General features: G+C 39.6%; 1 protein-coding gene and 1 long non-coding RNA gene across 2 annotated transcripts in view; one reads left to right on the forward strand and one right to left on the reverse strand.

The window, feature by feature from the left end:
* TYR (tyrosinase) overlaps positions 1-27,905 on the forward strand; it is an 87,244-nt gene that overhangs the window by 39,799 nt on the left and 19,540 nt on the right. The window lies entirely within an intron of this gene.
* LOC110255412 lies at positions 24,451-27,890 on the reverse strand. Its single transcript, XR_002335570.1, has 2 exons — positions 25,272-27,890; positions 24,451-24,805 (listed from the first exon to the last, which is right to left on the reverse strand). It is a non-coding gene; the product is annotated as an uncharacterized LOC110255412 (long non-coding RNA).

Consider the following 27,905-nt stretch of genomic DNA (forward strand, 5'->3'; position numbering starts at 1 on the left):
TTATCACAGCTACAAAGGAAACTACTGAGAAGCCATTTAACTAAAACATTTTTGCAAGTCATAAAATACAAATCATTCAATGTTATAAACATGTTTTAAGAGATAGCATCTTTATATTAGACCTTGTTCTAGGCACTGATTAAACAGAATAATGAGATAAGATCACTGGCTTGAAAAACTTAGTCTAGTGAGAAATACGAACAACTAAACAACAATAGTACATTATAATTCAGGCACAATCATAGAAGACATTCTTGGAAAGCTACATAAAAAGGATGATATATGAACGGAGCCCTGAAGAGCAGCAGGCCTACAAGACAAGAATGGATATTCAAGGATCAGGAGCATAACTCTTACCTCATTGAAACCAAGCACAAACCGAAAATATGAACTGAAGAAGAAAATGGAAGAAGTTTAGCTTCCAAAACAGGAAAATAAGCCTCAAGGCTCTTTGCAGAGAAAGTGATAAGATTACAGTGGCCAGTTAGTAAGCCAACAAAATATACCATTGTTGGGTAAATAAAGACATAACCCAATTTAGTTCTCTACCGCTTTTAAGTTAAAAAAGAGAAAAATGACAGAATGGATCTAGTACAAAAATTTTGAATGATAATATGTATTTAGTTTTGCTATGTGCTAGGCGCTGTTATAAGCTCTTTACAAGTTATATTTCATTTAATTTGGAGCAACAAAACATATTCCTATTTTAGATTAAAAAAGAGACGTGGCAAAGTTCAGTAATTGTCTCCAGATTATAGAGCTAGTAAAAGGCAGAATTGAGAGTAAAACATTGCAGTCTTAATATAGAGCCATGTTCTTAACTGCTACGGAGAATTTCTTAGAAAGTCCAAATTTGAGTTTTCCTTCTGACTGCTCTTATTTCATTCATCAAACATATTTTCTTACTACATTCTAGATACCATGTCAGGTACCATGCCTTTTTATTTATTGATATGAATAAAGAGGCCTGACCTCCAGAGGCTTACAGTCCTTCAAAAAAGACAGAAAAGGAACAAAACAAAACGAACAAGAAAACATAGCAATGTGTTACAGTCTGTATAAGAAGTATATGAATTCAGAGAAGGAAGAACTTAACCTCTGTCCTGAAAATTACATGCTTTCTAGAGAAAGCTAAGCTCATGGAACTCCCGGTGGCCTAGTGGTTAAGGTCACTGCTGTGGGACAGGTTCACTCACTGGCCTGGGAACATCTGCATTCCTTAGGTGCAGTCAAAAAAGAAAAGTCAGATTGGAAAGGCTCCACAAAGTCAGCACTGTTTTCATTATAATATTAAGATGTTGTTAGCATGCAATGTTATTAACATCGATATTAATAAAAATAGGCTTTGTTTATCTTTAAGTGAATCAATACTTTTTTTAAAAGAATTGCATTGTATGGATTCACCAATAGTTCTAATCACTTAATCACTTACTGACAGGCATTTTGATTGTTTCTTTTTACTCTGTTTTTGGTTAAACAATGTTTATGTGCGTGTGTGTGTGTGTGTGTGTGTGTGTGTGTGTATAAAACTGTGAACATTGGTGAGTACAGTTAAAGGACAAGTTTTTCACATTGGAATTGAAAGATGAGAGGTTAAATACATTTAAAATTTCCAAACTGCCTTTCAGACATGACGGTGCTAGTAGCTACATTTCCGCACCTAGAGGATGAGAATGAGCATGTGTCAGCCACCCTACACCTTTGTTTGCATGAGATATCATCCAACTTATTCATCTTGTTTTACTCTGAAAAGTAGGAAAATATTCATTTGTCTTTTTCTGTTTCCCGTGAATGTTATAAATTAATTGTATTTTTTTCTAAAATATCTGTCTACAATCTTGCTATTTTTATTAGATTTGTCTTTTTTATTATTGAATTGTACAGGCTCTTCATAATTTTTTAGTTAGCTCTTTTGCCATAAACATTACACATATTTCTGCAGTTGTTAATCATCATTTAAATATTAATGGTATGTTTCTTGGTATTCAGATGTTAATATATGATCTTTGTATATAATCGTTTATATTCAATCTTCTGTTCACAGCTTCAGAGTCTTTAACTCTTTGTTCCTCAGTATTCTTTTCTGCAAAAAGAGTGAATTGATCTAAAGTTCCATAGTTCTTTCTGGACTTTACAGTCCTTTGGATATGTGTTTTTGAAGAAATGACAGTAGAATGCATTAGTACAATTACAGGGTTTTAGCGGGCTTCTTAGTGACAGCTTAATCATGCTTTTAGTTATGATTAATAGGTAACTGACAAATAGATAAGTCCAATTCATGGTATAAATTATTTTCCTCTGCTATTCAGATTAAGGTCTGACAGGGGCTTTAAGCTATTCTCAGATTTGTAAAAAACTTTCTGACAAGGAGAGAGGATTGAAGAATAATCATCCTAAAAGAAAGGATAGACTGGAATGCTGTTTATTCTTTTTCTCTAAGAAGATCAGATTTGGGGCATGCTAAAGACAGACACTTGAAATTTTTAAACCAACCTAACACTACAGCATCCATCAAGCAAAGCTAATGCTTTGGCAGTGGAATTAGGAGCTTTTTGCTTTTAGATTCCTTAGGAAGGAAGATGAGTGTTGGCATAGTGCACTCTGGATAAATGTCAGAGCAACAGAAAGAGGACTTTAGAAGTATTTCCTTTTCCTTGATACTCATTGCTCAAGGAGGACTTATGTGGACAACAGCAAGCACCCTTCTGCATGCATACATTCATTCAGCTGTTGATCCAACAAACGCTAAGTCCCCTCTTTGCACTGTGTGCTGTGTAAGGCCATGGGGATGCAGCAGTCACTAGTGCTACTCCTTTTCACCTAATGCCTCCTGGTCCAAATATGTAAAAGACTAAGTAACATAAAACAAAATGTAACTTCTGCCATGCTTTCATAGGCCAGAGAATGTGACAGTGAAGAAAAGAGCATCAAAGAAACAGGGACCATGGGCAGCGGTGGTGGGGGGGGATTCTCTTTGACCCCTGGATCTCTACCACCGACCATCCGGCCTGGCACAGACTGGATGTCAATGAATAGTTGTTAGATTCCAGTGTTTGGAATTCTTTTATGACTGGTGGCTTTATGAAGAATGAGTAGGATTTGGACTCATGCAGTTTGGTAGTAAAAACATTCGATTCATGAGGAACAAAATAAGGAAGGCACAGAAATGTGAGGTTAAGAGATACTCCGGGAAATAGGTAATAGTTAAAATGCTACTAAAATATCAAAACCACAGCATATGTATGAGTGTTAACTGTGCACCAAATGCCAAGAGCATCAATGGGTTGACTCGTTTGATAGTTACAGCAATTAAATTCAATGCCACTATCATCCCCATCGTAGGGACAAATGGGGAGATAGTAACCTGACAGGATAGAACCAGTGTTCTTAACCTGTACTTACGCTGCTTCATAAAGGATTTAGAGAGAGAATTAACAGAAGACATGAATGTGTGTGTGAGTGTGAGTGTGTGTGTGTGTGAGTGTGTGAGGGAGACTATACCATTACCCCAACCCAAGAGCAAGAGCTGACAGGTTAGGTGGTTCTCTAATTTGTTTGTTTGTTTGTTTTGGCCATACCTGAAGCATGTGGAAATTACCTGGACAGGGATCCAAGCTGCTGCAGTGACAATGCTGGATCCGTAACCCACTGTGCCAGAAGAGAACTCCTATGGGTAGTTATTTTGAACACTAGACAAGCAGCGTGGTTCCTGCCGCAGAAGGCCAGTTGATCAAGGAGAACAAGCTGGTGAAAAATTTAACAAGTTCAAACTAAGCAGGGGGCAAGGGGCGTACAGGGGGCAAGTGGGGGCCAGGCAGTCTGGGGTGGGGATATGAAGGGGAACAAAGACGGGGCAAAAGTATGGAGTAAGATTTGCCGTTTAGAGTGCCTAGAAGTTTAAACAAGATGTTTTAACTGATTTTTAAATTTTTTATTGAAATATAGTTAATTTACAATGTTTTGTTAGTTCTAGGTGTGCGACAAAGTGATTCACTTAATTTGTCTATCTAAATCTATATGTATATATTTTTTAGATTATTTTCCACTACAGGTTATTACAAGATATTGGGTGTAGTTACTGTGCTATACAGCAGGCCCTTTTTGGTTTTTTTGCTTTTTTTTTTTTTCTTTTATCTTTTTAGGGCCATACCTACTCTATATGGAGGTTACCAGGCTAGGGGTCAAATCAGAGTTGTAGCTACCGGCCTACACCACAGCCACAGCAACATGGGATCTGAAACAAATCTGTGACCTACACCACAGCTCACAGCAATGCCAGATCCTTAACCCACTGAGCAAGGCCAGGAATCGAACCTGCATCCTCATGGATACTAGTCGGGCTTGTTAACTACTGAGCCACGACAGGAACTCCTCACTATCTATTTTATATATAATAGTGTGTATATTTTAATCCCAAACTCCTAATTTACACCCCCCTTTCCCCTTTGGTGACCATAAGTTTGTTTTATATGTCTGTGAGTCTATTTCTGTTTTGTAAATAAGTTCATTTTATCATTTTTTTTTATCATTTTTTTAGATTCTCCATGTAAGTGATATCACATTTGTCTTTCTCTGTCCAACTTACTTCCCTTGGTATCATCATCTCTAGGTCCATCCATGTTGCTGCAAACAGTGTTCGTTATTTCATTCTCTTGTATGGCTGAGTGGTATCCCATTGTACATACAGCACAACTTTATTCCTCTTAAACCCTTCTCTGATGTGGGCAGGGCTCACTGTGGGGAGCAGGTACTGACTCAGGAACTAAGCAAGGCAGAGGTGGAGAAGGCAGAAGGAACACCCAGCTTCTAGCAGCCCACATCTAGTTCCTAGACTCTTAAGTGTGGATGAGAAGTCCTCTCGTGGAAGAACCATGAGATCTGGGGTCAGAAGGCCTGTGAGCACGTCCTGGCTCTGCTTTGTGATAACTTGTGTGACTCCAGGAAAGTTCCTGACCCTCTCCCAGCCTCAGCCTCCTCACTGGCAAAATGGTGGTAATATCACTACTTTTCTCATAGGAATGGGAGTTTATGGTTTATAACATGTTATCAGACGACTAGTTCTTTTAAGGAGAGCAGAGTATCAGGGACTTTTAGAAAGCCTCATAATCCTTTTGTTCTGTACTCACTCTTTTGCAAGCACTCTACAGGATCAACAGCATTTCCTTGGTTCTCCTATAGCCTGTGTCTTGGGTGCAGGGGAATCCTGGTTAGGTACAAACCTAAGGCAAAACATTCCAGGGATGGCAGGCCTGCCTCGCTCTGCAGCTATGGATTAATTACACTCTTTGGAGTGACTTCTTGGCTGTAATTGCTGCTGAGGCTTCCTTTCCCTTCTATTCCCCAAGCCTCCCCTGGGCCATCCTGCTAAGAAGGCTGCCCCGACCCACATGCCTGCAGACCAAATGCCTTGCCAACTTGGCAGCCCAGAAATAGTCCAGGCAGAAGGCAGGTCTCTGGAGCTTCAGGAATGAACAGCAGATTGCCTGCCTGCTGGTGATTGCAAGGCTGAAGCTTGCTCAGAAAGACAGGGAGAGAGGAGCCTGTGGCGCAGGGTTGTCGATAGAAATGAGGCAGGTAAATGCCCGTAGCTGGTGTAGGCAGAGCCTCGATGGTTCTGGCGTAGGCTGGTACAGCTCAGAAAACCCATAGGCACGAAGAAATTGCCCCCTGCCTCTCTCAGGGAACTTTGGATCTGGGAACCGGTCTGGTATCTAGAGGAGGCCAGCCTCTCTATTATACTTCTCTTGTTTGTTTTTCATATTTAAAGCTGGATTCTGACCAGCTTTAAAAATACTCCCTAGATTTAATTCCCTAGAACAAGTAGCAGTTACACCATTATAATCATACATATTCACACTTTCACAGCTCATTTTGTTGTTGTTGTTATCACTGGATTTAGCTCTTGATACCAGTCTGCTTTGGCTAAATATATCTGTAGGTTTGTCTGTCTCTCTGACTCAGTCTTGAGCTCCTTTAAGTCCTGGTCTATGCATTGATCAATTGATCATCTGTAGCATCTAAACAAGAATGAAAGCACCTGACAAAGACCTTAGCACATAAAAGAGACATGCATTAAATACTTACTAAAGTGTGATGCACTTGATTAGATGGCAAAGAGGTCATGTATTATAACTAATAATCTAAAGAATGGTCCTCCTACAATGTGGGGAATCTCCCAACTTTCTACTGGATTAATATGTCTTAGTACTAGGGAAGTTAAATGGTTTAAGGTAAATTTTTTTTTTTTTTTTGCATTTTAGGGCCTCACTTGCGGCATATGGAGGTTCCCAGGCAAGGGGTCGAATCGGAGCTACAGCTGCCGACCTACACCACAGCCACAGCAACACTGGATCCAAGCTGCGTCTGCAACCTACACCACAGCTCACGGCAACGTCAGATCCTTAACCCACTGAGCAAAGCCAGGAATCAAACCCACATCATCATGGATACGAGCCAGGTTCGTTACCACTGAGCCGCAATAGGAACTCTTTAATTTTTTTTAAAAAAAGCTAGAGGATATTAAAGAACTTTTGTACACTATTGAGAATGACAGTGGACAGAGGAAGAGACATGGTAGTGACGGAAATTTTGCCAGAGGTTCTTGAGATTTGAGGTCCAAAGCCCTTCGGAGAGATGGGCCTTCCTTTATACCTGGATGGAGAAAAAAGATAGAGTGTAGATGCGTTTGTGTTTGCAAATGTAGTTTTGACAAAATTAAGGTATTCTGATCTGATTATTTCTATTTTTCTTGCTGAAATATGAGCAGAGGACACTGGCTCTAAGGGGGGTAGGGCCCGACTGGAAGGATAATAGAAAACAGTCTATGGAAGTTTTGAGAAAAAACATTAGCTAATAAATCACCTTTTATTTATGTCATGAAATATAGCACTAGTCTGCTGAGTTAAAGAAACCTTCTGGTTAGACTATAGTAAATAAATATATCATGAATTTCATTACTATTTAGTACTATGCAAGGCATTTTCAATATATTACCTTTTTTAATCTTTAAAATAAGTATTTATTACCCCCTTTTTTAGAAGTTTGAAGATGGTAGCTCAGAAAGATGAAATGTGTACCCAGAGTTTCAGAGCTCATTAAGTGACTGAAATAGGACTTTAACTCACTAGTCTTACTTGAAGTCCCTGTCTTCCAATTCTATCATTATACCGATTATGAGATCACTGGTAGTCACTTCCTGGGGTGTGGGGTGGTATATTACTTTGCTAAGGCTGCTGTAGCATAATACCCAGGACCATACATGATACAACAGAAATTTATTTTACCATGATTCTGGAGGCTAGAAGTTTGAGATTATGATATCTACAGAATATGTTTCTCTCTCTCTTTAGCTTGTATATGGCTGTCTTCTCCCACTATTTTCACGTGGTCTTCCCTCAGTACATGGTTGTGTCCTAATTTCCTCTAAGGACACCAGTCAGATTGGATAAAAGACCACTCTAATGACCTCTTTTTAACTGAATTAACTTCTTCAAAGACTCTATCTTCAAATAGTTACATTCTAAGGCCTGTGGATTAGAAGCTCGGCATGTGAATTTGGGGTGGGGACAGCATGTTTCAGCTTGTAGCAGGTGATGAGGATGGACATCAAACAGTAGTAGAATGAAGACAGTCTAGGAACTGAAAATGTCAAATTAGACCAGAGTTTTAAAAATGTGGCAACAGGAGTTCCCGTCATGGCTCAGTGGTTAATGAATCTGACTAGGAACCATGAGGTTGCAGGTTCGATCTATGGCCTTGCTTAGTGGGTTAAGGATCCGGCATTGATGTGAGCTGTGGTGTAGGTCACAGACGCGGCTCGGATCTGGCGTTGCTGTGGCTCTGGTGTGGGCTGACGGCTACAGCTCTGATTGGACCCCTAGCCTGGGAACCTTCATCTGCCGTGGGTGCGGCCCTAGAAAAGACAGACAAAACAGACAAAACAAACAAAAATAAAACAAAAACAAGTAGCTCTTTGTCCTTATAGGGAGGAAAGAAAAGAGTAGAAGGAAAGGAAGCTGTGCCTGTTCTAATAAAAAGAAATTTAAAAATAAAAAATAAAAATAAAAGTGTGACAAACAAATAGATAGGAGAGAAAATTGTTGGAGGGGAAGAAGAAAAAAGGTTTTCTGGAAATTTTTTTTAACAATCAGAGATGCATGACTAAATTTATAATTTAAGGGAAAACTGCTAAGAAACAGAAAAAAACACTAAAAGCGAAGCACATTGAAATTCTTTGAAAAGTAAACTAAGAACAAAAATACATGGTTTCAATTCTAGAAGATCATTATCTGGAGGAAAGTAGCCCATATGTCCCCCAAAGGAATAACTAATCAAAGAAGGACAACTGATGTATGAAATATCCATTGGAAATGCTATATCCAGAACCTCATTTATCAAATTATTCATAAAATGTCTTGTTCTCATGACTTTGTTTTATTAAAGTAATTTAGATGATATGAGGGTTTCTGGAAACATCAAAACAAAATTTCTGCGTGTAGGATTGGCAAAGCAGAGAACAGAGTAGACCGAGAAAGTACAATACAAGTGTTATTTCCACCCTGGAATCAACAAGGCCCAAGATAACTACTGTCAAGAACAAAATGTCACAATAATCTAGAAATAACAATGAGGATGCGGATCTGTTGGAGTCTCAGGAAAGACAAATTACCAGATTCACGAAGCCGAAATGGCAGTGATGAGAAAGGGTTTTCTGTAGCTGTGTCCTTATACAAAGCAATCCATAGGGAGAAAGATAAATATTTCCCCAAAGAAAAGCGGTTTTCAAGAAAAGTCCTTTTCCTTGAACAAAGAAACAGCAGGGCCCTTTTAATTTCGGGGTGGGGGGGAAGCAGAATAAGCTTCCAGATTCATAATGCGGGGTTTTGCCTTCTATCAGTACAGCTGGAGTTTGATGGCAGAGTTCTTTTCCCTCTCCCAGGGGCACCTCATTTTTGTCTGGCCTCAAGGCAGGGATGGGAGTGGAGGAGCAAATGCTTCCCCTTGTTCGAGGACGTCATCAAGAAGATGTGACCACTGATTTGACCTTTGAGCTGGACCCAGGCACTCAGGCTCCTCACCCCTTCCTCGTCCTTGGCATGTGCAGTCTGCCCACCATTCGTTCCCACAGTGGGAGTTGCCCCAAGGATCTAACCTGGAGAGCTAGAGCGTGAGATGCTCTTGAGATCAGCAGGAGGGCTTATGTGACTGAACCCAGCTAAAGCATCTGCATAAACTTTCAGGATTCTGGTGAGCCAGGTATAGAGATCTGTGCATCTTGCAGCCTCCTAAGACACGCTCCCTTATAAATTCCCGAGCTTATTAAAACCCCACCTACCAGTCAGAGGTGGTCTGCCTTTCTCTTCTGTCTCTCACTGCCCTCTGTTAAGGGAGCTGGGAATTTCCAGAGGTGGTTTGCAGACCGACCGACACCTCCCATTTCCCAGTGGTTGATATCTTTTCTTCATATAAAAGAAAGATCTGTCGAAATTCCTGTCTTAGTTCAGCAGTAACGGACCCAGCTAGTATCCATCGAGGATGCAGGTTCACTCCCTGGCTTCACTCAGTGGGTTAAGGATCCAGTGTTGTCATGAGCTGTGGTGTAGGTCACAGACATGGCTCAGATCCCTGTCGCTGTGGCATAGGCTGGCAGCTGCAGCTTGGATTTGGCCCCTAGCCTGGGAACCTATGCATGCCGCAGCTGCAGCCCTAAAAAGACAAAACAAAAAACAAAAAATGGGCAAGAAAGATCTGTGGTCTGAGCAGGTTTTCTGCCCTTCCTTCACCAGTGGCCAGTTAACATCCTGTGCTTAGCAGCACAAATGGGGCCTCTCCAGGGACACCCTCCTTCACCCTCAGGCTGAGCCAGGTCTCCCAGTCTTTGCGTGGGTGTCCAGTGGAGGCCTGGGGAAAGGAGCTGAGAAGTGGTCATGTGTTCGTCTGTGTCTTAGATTCTCAGGAATCCTAAGCTGTTCAGAGCCCACATGTAGTTTAATCAGTTTGTTATAATTTTATCAATTCTTCAAAATTCCAGCTGTTTCCCTCTTACTGAGTTTTACAGCTTTTCCCCTTCCCTCTCATAATCTGCCAAAGCTGAGACAGTTCGCATATCTTGTCTCTTCTCAACATGTTTCGTCACCAGTTGAAATCAGTTTGCGTGGTTTCAGGGTGACTCTAGCTCTTTGATGAGGCAAAAATATGTTTTTCTTTAATTACGCCTTTTTCTTATTGTTAAGTTGGGGATGACATTCTTTTGCAACACTTTTACCTCTTATGCAGAAACAGAACTGATGGCTGACAAGTATTCATTTTCTCCTTTCAGTCACCAAGTGAAGGCAATAGTGTCAGTGCTAAGTGTCAAGACAGACATAATCCACCAAAAACCTTGGGGCAAAGACTAGGGAGTGAGGCATGGATCCTAAGAGAGCAGCAAATCATGGCTAAGACATACAAATGTGTTCAGATGTTGAGACAGACATGATGTCAGAGGAACTGCTGAATTGGAGTGGTATAAGGCTAAAAATCAAAGTTCCTGGGAAAGTATCAGAGTTCAGAAATAAAGAAATTTTTAAAAAAGCTCCAGCGCTGCTGTGCTCCCATCTTCCATCCAGAATAATTCTTTGAGTACACTGTTATCACTGTGGGATCGAAGTGGGAGAGCTGAGCTTCCCTCCTCCGTCAGTGTTGTGGGCACATGTAAAGTCAGAACAAAGGTGAAAAATGGAAATACCATTAAGTAGTGGCAGTCATTTGTATTCTAATCGTAGGCATCATGCAACTGCCACATATGGCTCAAACTTTCTATTCAGAGGCTGTTCTATCATCAGAGGCCAGTAGAGTAAGAAAGCTAGTGATCTAGGTCTGCAAATTTGGCTATTGAGCACACAGCATTTTACTAGTGCAACTCAGGAATGTCATTTTTAATGTGAATTTGAAAATGGATGTGTGCAGAGTTCCCATTGCAGCTCAGTGGGTTAAGAACCGACATAGTATTCATGAGGATTTGGGTTTGATCCCTGGCCTCACTCAGTGGTTAAGGATCCCTTGTTGTCACAAGCTGCAGTGTAGGTTGCAGATGTGGCTCAGATCCAGTGTTGCTGTGGCTATGCTGTAGGTCACAGCTGTAGCTCTGACCCCTGGCCTGGGAAATTCCATGTACTACATGCGTAGCGAAAGAAAAAAAGAAAGAAAGAAAAGAAAAGAAAAAGAAACAAAGAAAAAAATGAATGTGTGCTTCTATTGTAGAAAAACATATTTGGAACAATTTGAGTATGTGCATGTATATGTTTTCACTGTAAAGAGTGTGAAATCTAAATACATCTCAAGTATTTCTGGTACTTTCCTCTGTCTTACATCTTCAAGGTATACTCTAAAATTATTTACTAGTTTTTTTTTTTTTAATTTTATGTCAGAAAAACAACCCATGATTTTTCTTTTCTTTTCTTATTTATTTATTTATTTATTTATTTTGGCTGCACTCACTACACACAGAGGTTGCTGGGCCAGAGAGCAAACCTGAGCCACAGCAGTGACAACACCGGATCCCTAACAGGGCACCAGGAAAATCCTAGAAGAACTTTATTTTCTGTAGTTTACTATTGAAAATTATAGAGGTGTGTGTATGTGTCTGTGTTTCATATCAGCCATAAGGATTCCGTGAGAGAAAACAGAAACCGTATCAGTTATCTTAATATAAATAATGTAATGCGAATAATAGGTTAAACAGATAAAAGAGTTTAAAAGTGAAAAAAGAAACTGAAAGATGCAGGGATAAGAACTGGAGGAAGCAGTACCCCCTCTAGGGCGGGGAAGAATAAGAAATTGCTAGTGATATCATAACCCAGTTGCATTTGGAGGGTATTCACAGAAGTGGACTCCGACTTTTGGTAGGGGTGGGGGCGGATATTGTTTAACTAGTATAGGTACTTCTGGTACTTTGATATTAGAAAAGGGGGCTCATGGAGCAGGAACTCAAACCTCTACATAGGGGGCTCTCATCAACTGGTCCTGATATTTCAGATGTTCAGCAGGATTTTACAGAACTAGATACAGGCTTCCGTGGGGGGAATGTAGCCCACTTTTGTTGAAACTTCTTAGAGGGAAAGACAGTGATGATTCTGGGAGTGTGATAAAAATGCTGGAGGCTACAAGCTGTCTGGGAGCAGCCGGGAGCTAGGAGAGTATGGGCTGCAGGCGTACACTGAAGTGCAACCCGTCAAGTTCCTCAGAAGAAGCCATAAAGAATCATGCTGGCTTTCTTACTCATCCAGTGATGGAAAGTTCAAGGACATCAGCAACAAAACCAAAAAAAAAAAAAAAAAAAAAAAAAAAAAAAACCCAAAATGACCCTTGCACGCCAAAGCTCTTAAAGGAGAAATTTTGCCAGAAAAATCAAGAAAGTTCCAGAGTTTGCATCAATAAATAGGGTGGGTGTGGGGCAAAGGGTACATGGAAAGCCTTTTAAACTGCAACACTATGACTAGCTTTCTGGGTGCTTTTCAAAAGACAGATTCAAATGTCTCATCCTGTCCATCTGATACACTTTTGTAACTACCTTAATGGGGAAGAAAAAGCCATTGTTTACCATTGTTCTACTGCTGAGGCAAAAACTGGCACCTCGATTTGTGTTCTGGACTAAAACTCATTAAAAACAGTGCTGCTCTTCCAAAAAAACAAAACAAACAAAACAAAAAAGCAATGCTGGAGGCTGAGCTCTACTGCTTTTCTGAGGGTAATGAGCAGTTGTTGAAATAAGCAAGAGGGAGCAACCCCTGTTCTTCCAGTCTGTCAGGGATCGAGCTGGCAAGAGACGTGCAGCTCACAGTCTCAGCCCCAGTAGCACAAGGTGGAGTAGAGTAGGAATCTTTAGGACTGAGCCATACCAGCTAATAACTAGCAGAGTTCACCCATTGGCTATCTAGCATCAAACTTTTATTGCTAGAGGATCTGAATGCTAAGTTATTTTGCCATTCTTCGGTTGCTACAGGCTTCCATTAAATTTTGCTATTCAATATGGAAACACGAAAAACTCCCCAGAGAATTCCCTGAATTTCTTACATAGTATTTCCTGTACTACTGTGTGGCAGAAAGCCAAATACATCTTGATAATCAGGATTATTCAGCACAATATTAATTACTAATATTAATTAACCAACATAATATCCTTCTTTCATATACATAGGCTCAGTGACATGAAGCATTGAAAATATCCTTCAATTAAACTTCCAATTCAATTCAGTTTTTCTATGTACCCATGGGGAAACTTGTCGTTCTATTTTAGAAAATAATACCCAAACCCAAGACAATTTCAAAATTATGGTGACAGGAAAAAAATATGTAAATGGGTTATAAAATGTCATTATGAAAGGAATCTTTCTCATTTCTGCTCTTATTTCTAGCACCTGTAGAGAATGAATGCTGAAGAAATACTTGTCAGTAATTCAAAGCATATACAATTTTTATAAGATCTCAATGCTTTAGGATGTTTTCTCCCAACTGGTACCCTAACTGAATTTTCAGTGTCCAGGCCATTGTTTTATTAGGCTAGTTGCTTTTAGGTAGTGGAGTGTGTGGTAAAACTAGTGAATTCCATAGGAATAGTTCTTTTGCATTGCTTTTGCTGTAAAGTGAGTTTAGTAGTCAGAAGCAATGTTAAGTAGGAGAATGTGACAATAAAGAAACATTTCATGGGTCCATGGGTGATGGTACTGGCAGAAGAATTACAGAGAAATCAAATCCATATGCAGATTTTCATCTGTTCTGGGGAGAGCAATTGAGGTATGCTTTATGATGATAGGACTCCAATATAATCAGTGTACTAGGTGAGTAAATTATCCCCTGCTTGAAAGGGATGTTATTTTATCAGAAACTCATAGTCGATCTCCGGTATTAGCAGAATTGGCACTCCATGGCGGTGGTAACTAGGTCAGTCTTTGTGAGAAGGAAAACTATATCATTGAACACATGCCTGACCTCCATTGCTGTCAATACGGCTACTTCGTACATGGATTTTTTGAGCAAACATTGTTGGAACTTAGGGAAGAGGCTGAATGACATCAACAGAAGGTATCACTTTATCCATCTTATTATTGAAAATGGCAGGGTGTATTTGGGTCTATAAAATAATAGCTTAACAACTGTCACAGTTTCCTAATATACAATTCTTTTACTCTATAGCATCTATCCCCGCCGCCCAGTGTAAATTCCCTCGGAGACTCCTCCCCTGAGAATTCTTTCTATGGAGAAAGACAAGTAAGATATTTTCCAAAGTGTCTTTCACTCCCTCTTAGACTGACAGACCTAAAAGATTTTGGTATGTTACACTGAATCAAGAAGCTCTTCCTATTGCCTACAGGCCTCTAAATGCCGAGAAGAGCAGTATATATACATCCTTTGAAAAGAGAATGAAAAGTAGATACCTTAACTCAAAGCATAGAGAGTTGAAGGCAAAGTATACTCATCTACCCCTCAACTCTGGAGAATCGAGATATGCCTGAGTGGAATCATTGCACATGTTCCCCACTCCAAGGAGCCTTCGTGCAGTGCAAACTGCCATCTCTTCCTTGAAATTCTCAACCAGTTTCTCCGTCTTCATTCACCCCCTAGGCGTCTAGCAACCTTTTGAGCTCCAGCTCACACCTTGTTCTTCTCTTTTTCCTTCCCTTCAGTCAAAGCTGATCACTTCATTTTGCTTAGTTCTGTCCTAATATACATTAGAACTTCATAGTCACATGTCTATCTTCCTCTAGACTGTGGTGCTTTTACTTGCAGAGATAATATTTCTGAGGTCTTTATGTGCAAGAGTTATAGTAGCCATGCAGAAACATTTGCTGAATTTTAAGTGGAGACTTTGAGTTTTTGGGTTAACAAACACTGACCCTTGATTTAAGCTTCTATCCTATGCAGAAGATGGCCAGATATCATACAATTAGCTGCAGCTGAAAGATTTCCAATCTGTTTAGAAATAAAAATTGCTTACTCAAATAGGTTTAACTTGAGGAAAGACACCCAACTGTCAAGAGAACTTTTATTTTTAAAGGTAGAGACTTGATTCTAAAAGAACTTCACCAATAAGTTAATAAGATAGTAGCCAGGTCATGGAAACCTGGCCGAAAAGAAGCAGCACAGTTATTGGAATGGATATAAATGGTTAGGGTCAGTCCATGATCAAGGAAGCCTTAAGTATGTTGGGGAGATCTGCCAGTCCTTCCCATAGAGATCAAGGTCAGTCCTCAAAACTGGGACAACCCGGAGCCCAGGAGAGAAATAAAGCAAGATGTGGGTGAAAAGGGTTTATGGGGCCTGGAAAAATAGGTCAGTGCTTATTTACTCTGTTTACAATTAACTTTGTAACAATTATTTTGTATGCCATAAAAACATTTCTTAAATCCCTCCAATATCTTACGTTTTGCTTTTGTTTAGTTATTTATTCATTTATTTGCTATCCCAAACATAATTTCATGAGAATGTTTCCCCCAGTAGAGTCTGTGATGCACATCATCAAAGGTGCCAAAGGAGGTGATGCATAAATCCTCATTTTTTTCTAGCTTAGTATCTAAAATCTTTTTAAAAGTATTTACAGTCTTTTCATTTTTCACACCAACTAAGCAGCAACCCCCAACTTATTTTATTGTGGGTTTTTTTTTTTTTTCATTTTGCACATTTTCCTTGGGCTGGATGTTGGCATATAGGTGATGGAAATTTTTCCTTAGTTTCCTTTTTGAGACAGGTTACTGTATCCATCAGACTTCAAGCCAAGAAATCAATTTTCTTTTTATTCGTGCTTGATTTGATGCAGACAGCTAATATGAAAACACAATTTTTCCTCTTCATTGCCTTCTAGATATCAGATGTCATAATTCCTAAAGTTATAAATAGTAAAATAAAGACAAAAAAAAAAACTTTTCTTGTCTATGCTCGGGTGGTGTCTCCATCTGAGAAGATTTTTCACTTTTCACCATAGCAATCAATATGCATTCCATTGTCACAATGCAAAACCCTCAAAATAATTAAAAGACATAAAAATAAATACCATGGAAATAATTAGAGTGATCTCTTGAGATTTTGTTTTCACCTAAACGCAATTACACATTATTAATTTTATGAGAAATGTGAATGGATTCTTTTTAAAAAACCAATTAGGCAGTAGCTTTGGCCGCCGCACTCAGCTTGAGATACTTAATATGTTCTGCTCAATGTCTGTCTCATTTATTTTCTAAATCAGACCTGACAGAATAGGTAATCTACTATGAAAGTTGTTCTCAATCCTTGCTGCTCAAATCCACAAGACCTTTTTTAAAAATACCCAGATGCGGGCCTCCAGACACAGAGCTTCTTACTTAATGAATATGGAGTCCTGGGCATAAGCATTTTAATGGCTGAGAACTGCTGTGTTCTTGCTCCTAATGACTGGGTTAGAATTAGCAACATTTACATAACCACAGACGTGTCCAAAAGTGAATTTTAAGAACACAGAAATCCACCGACATAGAGCATTCTATTAACCTCTTCTCTGCATAGCTGGTCTTTTCTTTCTGGCTTAGCATTTTTCATACTAAGAATCAAATTCCTTGTGAAGGATATTTGGGCCGGACCCTCTTATCTTGCCTAACTCTTCTTATCCTCTTTTTCCAAGAAGGTTGACACTATTTAAACCTCTGTCACAGCTAAAGAAATGTCAAGCAGACAGACTACCTGAAACTGTAACCTTAGCATCTGTGTGCCCCTGACCCTCAGAGCTCACACCCAATTAGATCCTTCCACACATTTTTTTTAAACATATAAGTAGTACCAAATAGTACTGTATTGAAGTATCTAATGTAGCTAGGTTTAGGGGGAAATGTCATTCATATAAAGATTTGGAGAAATAAGTCCAAGGAATGAATTTTCAAGATGGGTCAGTTTGGGTCAAAGTCAAACCAGAGTCCATCACGTCCCTTTGAATGCTCATGTTTTAATCCCTGGATTCCCTGCTCAGGGTTTTACCTGCCTAAAACCAAGGCAGTGTCCAAACTTGCTTTACTTGTGATTCTACATATTTTCTTCCAAACTGTAATTCTATCACTTTCCCAAAGTATCTGCTGATCCAACTTCAAAGAGTGATGAGAGAAACATTTGGAACTTCTTAAAATACACTCCGCTATTTTTTTTTTTTAAGCTTTATTGAAGTGTTGTGAAATAGTCCTCTATGGTAATACTGAATCTCTTCTAATGTTAATTAAAAATTACTCTCATTTCTTAATTCCGTTATTCTCTTTTGTTAGGAGATTGTGGGTGTATTACATTAATGAATTTTGGCCCCTTATCTCTAACCTCTCCAACAAAAAAAACCTTCTAATTTCTCTAAGTAGAAAAAGTGCAACACTTTCAAAAAAGACCATCTATGCACAGGGGTTTTTGTTTTTTTTTCATGTCATTCACCTTCTCAAATATCAGTAGTAACTCTCATTACATATGGAATCAATTCAAACACCTAAGGCTGACACCACAGGTTTTTTTGCTATTTTGTTCCTTTATGCTCACTTTTCTTACTACTTCCCCCTTTTTTATCCATATGTACCAAATTAACCTCTTCATCTTTCTCATTATATGTTCTGGAGGAGAGAGGGAAACCAGAAAATATGCAGGCCAGGTACGGATATTGATAAATTTACCAATGTCCTATTAGTAATCCAAGACGAAAAATGAGGTTCTTAGTGATTTCTATTAGCAGGGACTCTTACTGGCAAGGGAAATAAAATGATTAATGGCATTATAGCCTTGATGGAACTGTGAATGCAGGTGTCTGTAGTTGTGATGTAGGTTATTAGGTGAAGGAATAATTCCATAACTTCTCTGAGTTCTCATTAAACAACTCCCAGTTCCTTGCAAGGTTGAAAGAGTTAGAGCTCTGTCTGAAGGGCCGTATGCCAAAATGGTAGTAATATCCTTTTGTCTGGAGGCAAGAGTTTTCTTCCAAAATAAAAGAGGTCTCCATCTACAGGTAATAGAAATATGATGGACTTTCCACTGTAGCCATCAGAATCAGGTGAATTCTAGCATGACTGTGGGAAAGCAGTAAAGCTGTTAACATCATATTGAAAGTTGATGCTTATGGCTTAGAGATATGGTATTAAAAGCATAGTGTACAGAGAATACTGGAAACCAGAGGGTATTGTCTGGTGCTCATCACAGGAATGTTGGATCCGTGAAATGGTATTGATACTGATTATCCTCACCTTGAACTTATTTTATTGTATTACCATGAATGATGACTTTAAAGTACCTAAAGGGAGTTCCTATCGTGGCGCAGTGGTTAACAAATCCGACTAGGAACCATGAGGTTGCGGGTTCGGTCCCTGCCCTTGCTCAGTGGGTTAAGGATCTGGCGTTGCTGTGAGCTGTGGTGTAGGTTGCAGATGCAGCTCGGATCCCGTGTTGCTGTGGCTCTGGCATAGGCCGGTGGCTACGGCTCCGATTCAACCCCTAGCCTGGGAACCTCCATATGCCGCAGGAGCGGCCCAAAGAAATAGCAAAAAGACCAAAAAAAAAAAAAAAAAACCACATTCCTTAAATAAATAAATAAAGTACCTAAAGGAGTTCCCATGGTGGTGCAGCAGTAACGAACCCAACTACTGTCCATGAGGATGTGGGTTCGATCGCTGGCCTTGCTCAGTGGGTTAAGGATCCAGCATTACCATGAGCTATGGTGTAGGTGGCAGACACGGCTCGGATCTGGTGTTTCTGTGGCTGTGGTGTAGGCCAATGGCTACAGCTCCGATTAGACCCCTAGCTTGGGAACCTTCATATGCCGTGGGAGTAGCACCAAAAAGACAAAAAGAAAATAATAAAGCACCTAAAAATACTTTTCCACATCAGATACTCGTCCCAGCACCTTGACCAAAGATGCAAAGATACATATAGAAGTGGTATAAATGGCTTTCCTCCCTAAATATTGCTTATGGGAAGGGCTCTGCCCTTTGCAACCTTTTATGTCCCACGTTACCATATGTACTGCCTATACTTGCCTGCCCAGGGAGATACTCAATAACTAGACAGTGAATGTATACAACATACTCTCCTTATTCCCAGGAGATATATTATGGAATCCCTCTGGGATAGTTATTTATCAAACATTTATTGAGTACCAGCTGTGTAGAGGCACTATTCTAAGTTTTATGAATGTAGCAGTGAACACATTGAGCTTTCTTTTCTAATGCAAAATGCCACAGGTTTTTCCACCTAAAAGCTCTTTTCCAAACAGTCTTTTCCTCTCCTGACTAAACTGGAAAATGTGCAAGTCATGCAGGTTTACTCTGTGTGTGTGTGTGTGTGTGTGTGTGTGCGCGCGCGCGCGTGCACGCACGCTTGCACACAACACATACCATTGGAAGCACTTGTTGTCCTACAGATGTGATACATTCATTTGAGTAATAAAAAAAAAGAAAAAAAAAAAAGGAAGCACTTGTCATGGAAAGCACTGAGTGCAGCAAAACTGGCCATGATTCCTGCTGGTACATTTATTAACTAAATGAACTGAGAGAAGTTATTTAAATACCCGCTTCCTATTTGCTTGGTTTTTTTGTATGTTTTAATGTGAATACCATCATTGGTAATACTTTTACTAGGGCTAAGAGAAGGTGTTGCAATTAGGCTTCCTGGTTTTGAATCCTGCCACTTGTCACTTATTAGCTGTGTAAACTTGGGCATCTTAACCATCTTTATCCTGGAGTTTTCTCATCTGTAAAATAAGGGAGAACAACAGAACGTTCCTCACTGAATTATTTTGAGATGTGTTCCTATGTGAGGAGTACTTAGAACAGTACCTGACATAAAGTGAGCTAACTCTCACTACTGCTACTAGTACTAATCCTTCTTGTGCAGTGTTGGTGGAGAAATAATATGAAGATGTATGTCAAAATCCCCAGCCTAGTACCAGATACATAACTACCTAGTAATTACTGATTTCATTCATTGTTTTTCATTATTTTATGAGCCTCAGAAGTGTCACTCTAATGATGAATAGTAGGAAGTGATGAAAAAGTTCAAACTAAGGGAAGAAAAATTTTGTAAAGAAGAGAGGCTTCAGGGCCATCTTGAGAAAACTAATATTATCTGCATATGTTTCACTCTTGGTCCGCTGATACACTGTAATCCCCAAAAGATGGAAGTAATACATGTTGACATTATTATTTAATTTAATATATAACATCTGCTATAATTTTATTTCTAAAATTGAAATTCAATCATGGTCACTCCTTATCTAATGCACTTAGATAGTGAATTAATTCTGAGGATCAATTCAAACTCCCTCCCCATCCTCATAACCAGAGTCCCCTTGGTGGACAGGTGGTCTTTCACTGTCTGACCCTTCTCACCTTTCTGGTCTCACTTCCTATTGATCCTGCACTACTCTACATTCCATTTTAATACAAAAACCACTTTCATTTTCAATTGCATCTGTGCCCAGGCTCCCTATGAGTCTATGCTTTGAGTGCAGTGGTTTCCCCATAATCTACTCATCCAGCTTAAACACCATCCCTTCTGTGATGCTTTTCTGGACTCCAGTAGTTAGCTAGCTGCTTCTGCTGTAATCCCATAGGTTTTATACACATCCTCCCAAGAGCATCATTTACATGGCTTTGAAGTTTTTTGTATTTTTTATCAATATTTGGAGTTATATCTATGAGGGTAGGGACCATTCTTATCCCTGCTTAGCATTTGGTGTGTACAGGGCTCAAGATAGATTATTTCGTGAATAAGTAAATGGGGAGCTCAGTGAAGGGAATAAAGTCAGCTTGATTATCCTTTGTTATCATCACTCCCCAGGTAAGAGTACCGAGAATTTGAAGGTCAGTCAGGAACATCTGTTGAGAGTCAAATAAATAGCCCACCTCCCACTGAACATCATGTAGGGGCTGGCCCTTTAGGATACTGTTCCACAGATTCACTGTAGCTAGCAGTGGCCTGTGAGTGCAGCCTGGCTCATTTGATTTGAGTCAATTTCTGCCTAATGCCATGGCTCTCAATCTTGGGTGTACCTTATCATCACATGGGAGCACTATGGCTTTGAATCCTCTCGAAGCAGTTCATAGCAGGCTGCCTTACCACTTAATGTACCCCTAAGTGTTTATGGGAAAAGAAAAAAAAGCTCTGAAACTGCCTTTTTTTTTTTTTAATAAATGATTTTTATTTTTTCCATTATAGTTGGTTTACAGTGTTCTGTCAATTTTCTACTGTACAGCAAAGTGACCTAGTTACACATACATATATACCTTCTTTTGCTCATTCTTAGAGTTCCGGTTCTTTGGGGTTTTTTTGGTTCCTTATCATTGATATTTTGGTTAGCACACTAGGTTCTTTCAAGTTTCATCATGAGCTTAGGTGATTTTAACCTGGTTTCCACTCCCTTACACATTCCCCAAGGACATGTTTGCTCTTTCTTCAACTAAGCTAAGAAGTTAGAATATAGTATATATTTGAAATTGTAGCCAATCAAGGTTGTTCTCAGTTGAATTTCTTAGCTGTTTAACATGCTTCTCATTTGTAGTTACTCATTCCCGAATATTCTTAAAGTGTCCTTTTCTTTTAACAATATTGCTTTTCAATAAAAATTTCCAAATTCTCCTTAAATGAGTTCTATCATTAACTAGGAACATGAAGTAAAGAACTCCTGGACACTTATTTCAAATTCAGAGAAAGGCTCTAGCACAAGTAGGTTGTATGTCTATAATCTGGCTACTTCCTTTGGGCCCCCAAATTGGCTGTTCATTTAATTATGTATTCATTAAACATGATTATGTCACATCCTCGCTTAAAATCCTTCACTGCCTCCATAGATACTCAGAGTAATAGTCAGAGTTTTTACCTTTCATAATGTGTAGAAAGGCCTTACATTATCTTGTTTTAGCTGTAGGTACCCACGTACTTTCTTCTTTCCAGCCCTTCTGAACTGCTTGTAAGTCCTCCAAAGCATACCTCTGGTTTTTCATGCTTATGCTTTATTCTTCCTAGAACGTTCCTATTATTGCCTACCTATCATTTTGACCACTTCTGCTATTCATGTTTCAAAACTTATGTTCAAGTGTCACCTGAGGTGGGGCACCTTACCTGATACCACCTGTATGGTTAATTTTATGTGTCGACTTGGCTAGGTCATGGCACCCAACCATTTGGTCAACTATAATTCTAGATGTTTCCATGAAGGTATTATTTAGATGATATGACATTAAAATCAGTAGACTTTGAGTAAAGTAAATTACCCCTATCATGTGGGTAGGCCTCATACAGTCAGTTGAAGGCCTTCATAGGAAAAAACCAATTTCCCTAAGAAAGAAGGGATTTTTGCCAGGAGATGGCCTTTGGACTTTAACTGCATCTCTCACCTGGGTCTCCATCCTGTTTACCTAACCTGCAGATTTTTGAATTGCCAGGTACCCACAATTGTTTGAGCCTCTTTCTGTCTCTTCTGTCTCTTTTCTCTCTCTTTCTCTTGTCTTTCTCTGTTTCGTTTTTCTTTCACTCTAACTGTACACAGTCTCTCTCTCTCACACACACACTCACACATCCTGCTGGTTCTGTTTTTCTGGAGAACTCTTAAGGGAAACACTACCCATCTCCCACCTAATCAGATGTTAACTCCTCCCTCCTTTCCCTGTTCTTCCAAGATGCAAGCTATTAATGGCCCTTCTCCTCCCATGTCATTCATTCTATACTGTGCTGTGTGACTGACCAGACCCCAACTCTCTTGAAGATAGGGACAAGTCCTCATTTGACTTTGTATTTCCAGCACCTGTAACAATGCTTATTACATGGCAGATACAGTGCTAACTGATGTGGATCAGAGAATAACACCATCTACAGAGATTAACACCCACTTGAAACCATAGCATCTCTTGGATTCTTCCTTCTTTCAGTTCTAATAGCTAACCACTAAGTAAATGGTTCTTTAATATTTAATTCACATTTGGTTTGAGAATTGGATAAAAATTTGGCCTCTCTCCCAAGAAGACTACACAGTCCTCATAAATTTTACATATTTTGAACTGTACATATCCTGCCCTCTCATTAGCGAGTAAACACTGTGATGGACGGACACTGGGTGTGCAGTGATCAATAAGACAACTTCATTGCTCTAGTGGGTTCTCCATACACTGTTGGACACATAATCACATTATTACAATACAGCAGGACAAATGTAACAATCAAAGGAGGGAGACAGTAAGTCTCATTGATGTTTTCATGAAGGTAGCATTTGACCTAAGCTTTAAAGAAGCAAAAGAGGTAATAGAAAATAAAAGTTTAGGGAAATTCTAAGGAAGAAAAACTCAAAAATGCAGTAATTATAATTTTAATCTCAATATTAATAACAGTAATTCTTACTGTATTCTACACATTATTCTAAATGATTTTACATATCTTAATTCACTAACACTTACAAGAATCTCTTCAGATAAGTACTATTATGTATTAGTCTGTTGGGGCTACAATAACATAGTACCACAGACTACATGGCGTAAACAACAGAAATTTACTTTCTTGCAATCCCAGAGGATAGAAATTCAAGATCAAGGTGTTCGCAGAGTTGGTTTCTTCTGAGCCCTCTCTTCATGGTTTCGTCACGACTCTCTTTTCCCTGTGTCTTCACATGGTCTTTCCTCTGTACCTGTGTCCAAATTTCTTCTTTTTATAAGGACATGGTCATAGTGGATTAGAACCCACTCTAAGGATCTCATTTTAACTTAACTCTTTAAAGACCCTATCTCCAAATACAACCACTTTCTGAGAACTTCAACATATGAATTGGAGCAGGAGGGGGGCATACAATTCAACCCATAGCATACCATAGTCATCATTATACTGAGGAGGAGACTGACGCACAAGAAGTTAGGTAGCTTTCCCAGATATTGAGGGTCACAACCCCAATGTGAATGCAAGCAATCTAGCTTCAGAGTCTATGAAGCTAACCTCTAACATGTATTCACTCTGTTCATATAATTTCTTTTTAAAATGACAAATAAAATTCACTGACATATTTATTTGTTAAGACAACTCAACCCTGCTTGTCGTACTCCAAAATTCCCAAGGAGCAGAAATTGAAACCCTCTAAGGTAATCAAAATTGGCTCCTCATATTAAATTGCAGAAATGATGTTTTCCACTGTGTGTAAGAAGAGCAGCAGTTAACCACTGTTGGATGCTTACTGCATGTTGGCACAGTTCTAGGTGTGCTGCAAACCTCATCGCAGTTTTCTCTCACAGGACTTTGAAGTTTGTTATCATCCATATTATACAGATGAGTAAATTGAGGCTTATAGAGATTATCCTATCCTCTCACAAAACCAATACTGGAAATTTGAATCAAGATTTCTCAAGAAGAAATTTTATGTTTATGCCTTCTTTTTGTACCCCCAAATCCCAGTGTTACTAGAAAGATGTTACCAGAAGCCGAAGAATGAACTTTGAGAACACACAGGTAGCAAGCAAGCAAAAGTCTTTATTACAGGAAAGCAAATAGCTTCCAGTACAGACACTGGGAGGGGGAAGAAGAGTCCCACTTTCTATTCTTTGGAGGTTTTTAATCTCTTAAAGACAGGAGTTCCAACATGGGGTCCTGCTATCAGTTCTTTTTCCCATTGGCCTTACCTATATCAGTCCTTGTCACCAATAGGGGTCTTAGAGGTGCACATGCCCCCTAAGCTTTAGGGTTTCTTTGTTCTTCTTTTCTCTAGACTGGGAGTCGCTGGGAGTCACCATTCCTCTCATTCCTTTTCTATCAGTTGAGGGGTGGGTTAGAGATTAATGTTCATCTGGATGTAAAACAGATATACTCCCTGTAGTAAACAAGACCAGTGGGGATGTTATTCCATGGAACCCTTAAGTTACAGACATTAATTAATGACCATATTAAAGAATATATCAAAGCCCATGTTCCTACACTAACTCCCTGAATTATTATTCTGCCTCACCAGGATCAAAATTAGGACTCCTTGTATAAATTTTGCTTATAACAGAATGAAGTTGGGGTTTGCCCTTTTGTCTGTTCACCCACTCTACAGGGCTCTCCTGTGTCCACAGCATGTCCTGTACCTCTTCCCTCAGCGCCTCTCTCTCCTTGCTGTGAATGTCAGCTGTCTAGTTAAGACTCGGCACTTTCAGAGTCACTTCAAAGGTGCTCACTGGCCTCCCTCAGGAGGTATTCTAAGCTAGTCCTCATGGATAGGTCAAGGCCTAGGTCCATTATCTCATGTCAAGGCCATTCTCTTTGGCTCCCTTCTCTGTTGCCACTTTGTTACTTACTAAGCCAGTGCTGGTCTATTGGTGCTCATGGCCTGTGGAGGGAAGTAAAAAGGGCTTTAGTTCCACAAAGAAAAAAAAAACACAAGTCTTTAGATGTTAATGTTAATATTTAACAACCGTGCATTTATCTCTGCACTCCTGAGAGGCTTTGTAATCAAATGTTCATTTCTCAGCTAAAGTAAAATGACAAAGGCTGTCTAGGTCCCACTTTAGTGTATTGCTCTAAAATGCTTGGAACAAAGCATTAAAGCTTTGTGCATCTTTCTGCTTTAATTACCTATTACTAGTTTTTTGCTTGTTAATGGAATGGAACACCTGGGCTCTGGCCCTAGCTCTGGTTATAATTGTAAAGCTCTCATAAATCTGATATGAAACACCAGATTTTTTACTGCATTCTAGTTGAGTGAGCATTGGCAGACCTTCAACTCTGACTCAATGTTCTCTTCTATAAAGTGGGATCAGTAAAATAGTTACTCCTTGATAGGCTGAGTCTTAAATAAATAAGCAAGCTATATCAAGAAGTTATGTTACAGAAATTGCTTCACTATGAACTCATTCTCCTGGGTTAGATTAAAACTCAAGAGAGCAGTGTTGTGGCCGTGCATGGGTTGGAAAAAGAATTTCCAGACACAGAGCAGGGTAAAAAGAAAGATAAGTTTATTGAGATAAGAAATGCTTGCTGGCACAGCTGGGAGACTTCCTGATAATCAGGGAGAGCAGACTCTGAGCCTGTAGTCCTGTCTGTTTTATAGCCCAAGGACAAAGGAGAGAGGAGAGGTCTTGGATAAACTTGCTGGTTTGTTGGGGCTATATAAGTCCCCTGTAGGGGTGAGGAATGGGCCAAATACCTTTCTTAGAAGGGGGCAGAAAGGAGTAGACCAGGTTACTAAGGAGGAGCTCAAGAACTTTGTAACAATTGCAGTGGGACAGAAGGGCAATAAGGGTCTGGTACTTTTTATCTCAAGTTCTTTGAGTTTATCTCATTGGAGAGGCCTTGAGGTCCCATAATCAGCACCAATTTTCATGTAAATATTGAACACCTACTATGTTTTAGGCACAGAGTAAAGGAAGATTAAAAAGATGTGGTTCCTGTGCTAGCAGGTAGCACTGATATTCTCCTATGTACTCGTGCCTGCTCTGAAAACAATGTCTCTGTCTCAGTTTGGATTTGTCCCTCCCACAGTGAAAGAAAACAGGGTGATGTCAATCTTTGAAGTAGGTGTAGTGTTTAACTGATATTCTAGCATCTGTTTTTCTGTACCTTTCTAGCCCTGTTGACAAACCCTGACCTCAGATGCAAGGCCTCAGACAGTAACAGAAGTAATTCAGACTTACTCAGGGAGAAAAAGGAAGGAGAAAACAGAATTCCAGGCAGGGATGAGTGGAGCGTCAGAGGAAGAAGCCCAGGTATATCAGCCAGAAGACCTGGGTTCACACCTACCCCAAGCGCCTTACCAACTTTGTTTGCTATTTCCTTTTTTTTTTTTTCTGCTCTCTTCTTGATTACGATTCCACTTTATCTCTTTTGTTGTATTTGCTATGCTAATCTACAGCCTCTCCTGATCTTTTTGTATTGTACTTGTTTCTGTTCCTTGAGTATAAACTGTATGAATCCTGAAAACAAAGGAACACTTAGGGTAATTATGGTGCAATTAATGCAGGTGTCTACTGAATAGACAGCTTACATTTCAAGAGGAAGGTCAAGAAGACCCCCTTCCTTAGGGAGGTACCTAAGGAAAGTACCTAAGGAGGTACCTAAAGAGACTCTACAACTGCAGAAGCACTGCTATCACCCACAGAGGGTAAGGGCATTTACTGTAATTAGTAACAAAGTGCAGTCAAGACCACTCCATTATAGTCTTGAGTGTGCCATTAAATAGCTGTGACATTTAGATTTGTGTTTTCCTCTGTAAAATAAAGGGTTTGGAAGGAAAGAAAACATGAACTAATACTGCTTTCAGGAACTAGGCCACGTGCTTTATGAATATTGTCTCATTTTACCCTTTATGTTATTCAGCTTTTTACTCCTTATTTCACTTTTGTCCTCATAACAACAAAGTAGATAGTACCACAGTACATATCAATTCTACACATGAGTATACTGAAGCTTAGAGGGATTTCTCTAATTATTGGTGTCGTCTGTAGGTGATGGTTGAATAAGGAATTTCCAGACTCATAGTGGGGTGAAAAGAAAAATAATTTTATTGAGATGAGTGACTGCTAGGGCAGCAGGATGGCTTCCTGATGATCAGGGAGACCCAACTCCAGCTCATGATCATGTCTGCTTTTGTAGCCCAGAGACAAAGGGGAGAGAGACTGACTGACCTGACCTCATAATTGGTTGGGGGAAGAGGGGTCTTATGACATACTTGTGGGTTTCTTGGGGAAGTAGAATGCCCCCAGGGGCAGGGTGAGGAGTGGGGCACATATTTTTCCTAGTAGGAAGCAGGAAGGAGTAGGCCAGGTTCTAGGGGTTGGGGGCGGGGGGGCTCAGGAAGTCTGTAACAATTACAACGAGGCAGTGGAATGATAAGAGTCTGGTAGCTCTTCGCTTGGCCAGAGGCTTTTTTTTTTTTTAATTACTCAAAGAATTTACTACATTTATAGTTGTACAATGATCATCACAATCCAATT

Source organism: Sus scrofa, chromosome 9, assembly GCF_000003025.6.
Source record: "Sus scrofa isolate TJ Tabasco breed Duroc chromosome 9, Sscrofa11.1, whole genome shotgun sequence".
NCBI lineage: Eukaryota > Metazoa > Chordata > Mammalia > Artiodactyla > Suidae > Sus > Sus scrofa.